The following is a 6387-nucleotide window of genomic DNA, read 5'->3' on the forward strand; positions in this document are numbered from 1 at the left end:
CAATAAACAGTGGGTTCCCAGACTGATGGCATTAAAATGTAATTCTAATCAAAACCACCAACTGAAATTTTCACGTGCCACCTTTTTTATAGTTGAAATTGGGCTGAATTAGATCTTATTAGAGCTCTCTATCATCTTGAAACTCTAAAGCTCTAATGCTTTCAGAGCCTGTGATCAATAGAATGAAGAAAAATATTTATATACTAGAGAAAAGTAAAAGTAAGCTGGTTAAAATTTGATTTCTCAACCCCTTCAGGCTGTAGAAAAATAACAGCCCTGAAGGGGTCCAATTTACAGCTGCACTCAACCACAAATTGTGCCCAGCAGTAATGCCTTGTATGGCAGGTCGCTGCTACCAGCATGTAAGTGTGAGTGTGTGAAGCAGGAAATTAGGCAAATTTTAAAGCACTTTGAATAAAAGTCCTAAAATATTAGAATATGATTTTTATGAGGTTTGTTTGAGGAAGTGAAGGTTGGCGTTTCCTTTTGTGTGCCTGATAAAAACCAGGTGACGTTGTTTATAAAACCTTCTTCAAATCTAAGCAGACCAAGTGAAATTAGTAATAACTGTGGCAAAGGAGGGCTGCATATCTAGTATGTAAAATCTAAAGCTTTTGTGCCATTTCAACACAGCAAAAAGGAAATTACTCGCAGCATCCTGCTCATTCTCTCTCCAATACAAGTACAGTACTGTGCAAATGTCTTGAGTCACCCCTCATTTATTTTGCTAGAAAACAGGAAACGAGTGCAGTGGAAATAGAAACACATGCGTCAAAAACAGAGTAACAAGCTGTTGTTAAATATTTGGTCCAACTGCCTTTATTCTTCAACACAGGCTCAACTCTTCCAGGCAAGCTTTCTTCTAATGTCTCTAAGTTTTCTTCAGGAAGAGTTCTCCAGGCGTCTTGAAGGACATTCCACTGAGTCCATTTCTCATGAGGCTTCAGTGAATAGTAGATCCATCTCTCAGGTCCTGTGTCAGGTCCCTGCTGGATTTTTTTTCCCCTATTCCGTAAGGACATGACTTTCAGATATGTTCATGTGCTGTAGGTAGCTTTTTAAAGCATTTCACTTCATCTATTGTTCACCCATTGTCCCGTTTCTTCAAAACACCTAGTTGGCGTGAACATATTTTTATGTCTGTCAAACTATGTTATCTTTGATATTTTTCATAGATTCGTCTACATAAATGAGAAAAAATCATGAATTAGGTGCTTTTATATGCTTGAAAGATCATAAAACAAACAAATAAAACCCCTTTCCTTTGGAAATGGTCACGTACAAGGACCGGACTAAGTCAGAAAGGCAATGTCCAAAAAAGATTTTTCTAGATCTTCAGAATGCCTGGAGTGCTTTTGCTTAAAAGCATGTTAAAAAACTAGAAGTCTGACTCTTTGGAAGCAAAATATAAAGAAAGATTTTCAGTTTTTTCTTTAAGATTTTTGCACAGTATTGTACATACATCCATAAGTTAAGGTAACCAAACCTGTGGAGCCCTGACAAGGAGCAGCATCAAATAGTACTGACAGAAAAACTAATGCTGACCTTCACAATGTTTCTGAATGCACAAATTTCTGATCCTTTATTCACTCCTTTCCATTTCCAGCTTACCAGTGGCAACGTAAAAAAAACCTTCCCCCAAAACAGCCTTGAACACTGAATCGCTGAAAACGAAACCTTAGGTGATCGATTTTATTTATAACAAAAAAGTAATACTGCATTACAAACACACTTCACTAGAGCTTGCATCCACGTGTTGTCTAGACAATGACCTAAGAAACGCTATTGTGTGTGAGAGCCTGTAAACTGCTTTCAATCGATGAGACAAGGAGACCTTTGAACCCTTCCTCTCCTAGAAATGGTAGGAGGCACTATGGACAGATTTGATGCAACAGCTGAGGCTTTGAATATTGTGAGTCTGGTTTGATGTACCAGACGCAGTATGAGAGAAATCTAATGTAGAAAACTGGACTGAATTCTCTGACAACCCAATGGCATCGCTCCAAAAGCTGCTGTTAGACTGGGTGAACATTTACTACCGCAGTAAAAAGGCGATTGTGGTGCAGTCCTACTGCACAACATTCAGGAAATCCTACCACACATCGGAAAAGAGCTGCTGACTTTGCCAGAGGATTTGGCTTGGTGCCCGAGGCTTCTCAGCTCAATGGTGAGATGTCTGAGATGGAGCTATGTGGTATGAAATGGAGATGAAGAGAAGTGCGTGCAGTTTGAAGAAAACACAACTACTCTATGTTTTTAAAATATATACATGTACATATTTTAAGACGGGTTAAACAGCACGGGTAAATCTAAATGATTAATTCACTTGTGGACAAAGCTGTCTCTTTAAGCATTCTTGACTACACCAACACCTCTAACTGAGGTTTCCTATCAGACTCTTTGAAGAAAGTGAAATTGTTTTGAGAAATTTGTCCAACACATCTTGATTTCAGTTAAAGTAAATTATTTATCCAAGAAATCAAAAGGCCTTTTTTGCATTTACCACGGTAACAGCAACCCATGCCAACAGCATCCCTCATGCTTAGAAAGAAGATTGTGTAACACCAGTTCAGGCTTTAATAAATTACAGGAATAATGGTTGCGCTGTGTCCTGACCATGAGAAAAGCTGAGTGAAACCTTCAAATGTATAAAACCGGAGTGTGTAGGTCTTGGAAAGAAAACCTTCCTCTTGGACTCAGTGACACCTGCCAAACTAAGCTGTCATTAAACAACTATTGAGTGTGCAATTTTTAATAGTGGGCAATCATTTCCATTTTGGACGACTGAAAAGAAGCACAGACCCCGCAGTGCCACACACTTTGAGGCATCCCATCTCTAAAGGTGGGTTAGGCCCTCGTGACGGGCTGTGACAGATTGGGGTCGAGCCGTTGGGCTCTCTGCATGTTTAAGGCCTGAACCATTGGTTGAGCTGGCTGGGTGGGTGACAAGAGATTTCTAAAGGCTTGGAGAGGGTCGTGACACTGAGGAGATTGCCCAGACTTGAAAACGGAGAGCATTGGAGAGCGCTGTATCTGAGGGCCTGGGACTGGCAGGGGCCCAACAGTCACTACCCACACCAGCAGAATACAGAGCTCCGTCTGTATGGGTGCTACATGACACACAACACTGTATGCCTATAGACAGCAGCCATTCAAAGTGTTACCAGAGGGGATTTACAACATACAGTGAACCGGTCATCCAATCACAGCAGCGAATGCTAACCAGTACCACCTTTTGTTAAGGATGAGACATCAGATGTTGTGAGCGCCTCCCTCTAAATTGCCCCTTTTTTCTTTAACAGGCACAGTTGTGTCTTGAGGAGAAAAGAGCCAGAAGACTCTAAAATGCTTCAGTGGATTTCAATGTGGATGTCCAGCTGACACATTTTCCCGATGTTGTCTGAATAGGATGCATTCTCAGAGCATTGTAAGAGCCGGCGAGGGGAGTGACAGAGATGCAAAGGAAGCTAACAGGCGAGCCTGGCAGACCTACATCATGTGAGTCTGCTGACTGCACTCATGATCATCATGATGCAGGCAGGAAGGGCCCCTTCCCCCCCGTCCCAAATCTCCTTCAGGTTTTCAGTTGGTAGGACACTTGGTTGTTAAAAAAGCAGGAAAATATTAGCTCCTGCTGCAGTTACATGTAAATGTTTGCATGCGCAACGTGGCAACTTTACGCCTGCAGCACCTCCGTCATGCTACATGTTTCATATGCTCCAAAGGTTTATTTAATCAGGCCAGGTTGGGACCAGTGTGACTGTCATGAACATGTGCGCCACATCACAAAGTGCAGTACCTTGCAAAAAAGTCTTCAGCAAGCCTTTATTTTTTTATATTATGATTCCAGGCAGCCAGAGTGTCTGTCATATTTGAGCAAAAGTTCTCCGTGCTTTCTAAAAAGGTCTTTCACTCATTTTCAGTCCAGTCCTTGTACCCGACCATTTTCAGAGGAATTTGTTTGTTTGTTTTCTTTCTTTGTTAAACTCCTTAATACTGACTTATTTGTGCATAAAGAAGATACTATCTCAAGGAATTTTTAGTTAAATCTACAAAAAAAGTCTTAAGATAGGTGACTCAGTTTGATAAAAAGAGTGATTCTCAAAGAGCCATTAATCAAAAACTTGGCAACTGTGGGACAAAAGAAAACAAAAGAATTTTTAACTGAGGGTTATAACATTAAAAAATGGGACAAAAGCCAGCAAAGACCTGAACAGGACCTGACAGAAGTATCTCGGCCTTCAGTTGATCTACCTTTCATGACAAATGCTCTCAGTGGAGGATTGGCTATCATGGGTTCCTTCATTAGGAAAGGAAACAGGGAGAAAATGCTGAGGTATGCCAAATTACATATGAACTGGTCTGCAAATCAGTAGCAACAGGACTGAAGAATTAAAAATTGAAGGTTTTGATATAATCTTTTGTCAATATGTGCGGGAGAGAAGAGGACAGAGGTCCACCAGTATGTGTCTACAGCCATCTGTACCACATGGTGAAGGCTCTGTCTTGGTTTCGGGCTGTATTTCAGCCAGTAGTTGTTGGGAATCTTGTCAAACTTGATGTATGTTCAGATTTTGATCCACCGTGCAGCACCATCTGCAAAGTGCCTGAATGGCAACATCTTAACTTGTCAGCTTGACAATGATCCCAAACACACTGCCAAAGCAGGAAAAGCAAAGCTGAATAGAAAAACACACAGTGAAAAACTATCAGTCATGGATTAGCCTCCCCAGAGCCCAGACATCAACATTATTACAGCAGTGTGGGATCATCTTGACAGAGAATGGAAAAACAAAGTCATTTTATCAGCTGATGTTACAGATAGTTGGACTATAATCACTGAACACTGAGTTCGGTGAAATTATGTCTCCAGAAGACTTTCTCATGTTTCCAGCTGACTTTTTTTAAACTGTAAAACTCCAAAATAATAGCCATCATTTAGCATGAGAAAATAAGGGTACCGTACAAAAAGTCTGCCTTCTGTTTCACAAGCAAATAATAAATGTAACATGTTCCATGAAATAACTCAGTTTGATTTCTGATTATAGTAACGTAAAGATTAGTTTCACAGCTTTGTATATTTTTAATAATCTATCTTCACATTGATGAGACCGAGTTGATAGAATTTAGGACTGGAGAAGTATGAACATGTCTCACTAACTCCAGAACAAAACAGATTTATGTTCTTCCACTGCAGCAGGGTGGAAGCTAGCTGCAGGCAGCTTGTCAATAATACACTGTATAGCCAATTAATGCAATTGATTTCTGTGTTTGTGTTATGAAAAATTTGAAGTTCATATTTGTTTTCACAGTAAAAGAAAAAAAAAATCACTTCATGCTCAACATTTGACTGAACCTTCAGGGTTTGAGGTCTTCTTTCACTTTCTGAGTGATGTAAAATCCAGGCGTTAATATTATTTCCTTTTTTTACAGCAATCTGCAAAATCTTGAGATGACAAGAGGAGGCAGCACAATCAATGTCTAGCAACGTAACATAGTTTAAGAATTGGCCCGAGGACAGAAACTGTGGCAGTTTTACAGAAACGAGTCAAACTGTCTGCCGCGTGTCTCCTACTGCGAACCGACAGCAAAAGGTGATTCCTGTTCTCCCCTTCTTCTTTAATCATATCTCACAAAACCATTACCTCCAGAGAGCAGCCGAGTGAGGAGCGGAATAACAGCTCCGGATGAGTGACAGACAAAGTGGTGAGAGGAAAAAGACGAAGGAGAGAAGAGCGAAAGAGGAAGGTCATTTTATCAGCATTATGACAATAACACACTGCCACGGTGGAAGGTCTAAAAACTGCCTCAGTAACTCTGTAAGTCTTTTTCATTTAATGTTTGTGCAAAAAACAACAAAAAAACACTGAGGCCAGTCTATCCTGGAGACTCTGCACACTCGAATCCAACTTTTCCTAAGTAACTGCAGAGAAAAGAGTAAAAAATCCAAATTGCATTGTTGATGTCGGACCATAAAAGAGGCAATAAAACCAGAGAGCATGAACATTAATTTCTCAAGAATTTAAAACAACAACAAGGAAGAAAAAGAAAATCTGGATCAAGTATTCAAAAGCCTTCACACTCAGTGTGCCTGTGTGGTCACTGATTATACTCAGAGCAGCTAATGACTCACTGCTCTGGCCTGGGCTTCAGCTGCAGAGAGGACACTGGAAAGCTGCTGGTCCCTCCGATTCAAGATTACACACTCCATCCTCTCACACTGACACCATTGATCTCACTGGTGCTGGGACGGGGGTTATTTAAAACAGCTCGATAACACGCTCAGGAGAGGCCGAGGTAAAATTTGACTAGATGTGTGTCCAGTAAAGTGGGAAAAGGCAATTTAGATCAATCTGAAGGATCCTTGACGCACAAGTCCAGTGAGAT

At 40.6% G+C, this 6387-nt stretch overlaps 1 protein-coding gene across 2 annotated transcripts in view; it reads right to left on the bottom strand.

The window, feature by feature from the left end:
- LOC146553737 (neurocan core protein-like) overlaps positions 1–6387 on the bottom strand; it is a 46713-nt gene that overhangs the window by 34132 nt on the left and 6194 nt on the right. The gene's annotated exons all lie outside the window — the stretch shown is intronic.

The sequence above is a fragment of the Mchenga conophoros genome, linkage group LG18 (genome assembly GCF_057382185.1).
Source record: "Mchenga conophoros isolate Kocher_MC1m ecotype Shallow Benthic linkage group LG18, M_conophoros_male_GT1.1, whole genome shotgun sequence".
In the NCBI taxonomy this organism is placed as follows: Eukaryota; Metazoa; Chordata; class Actinopteri; order Cichliformes; family Cichlidae; genus Mchenga; species Mchenga conophoros.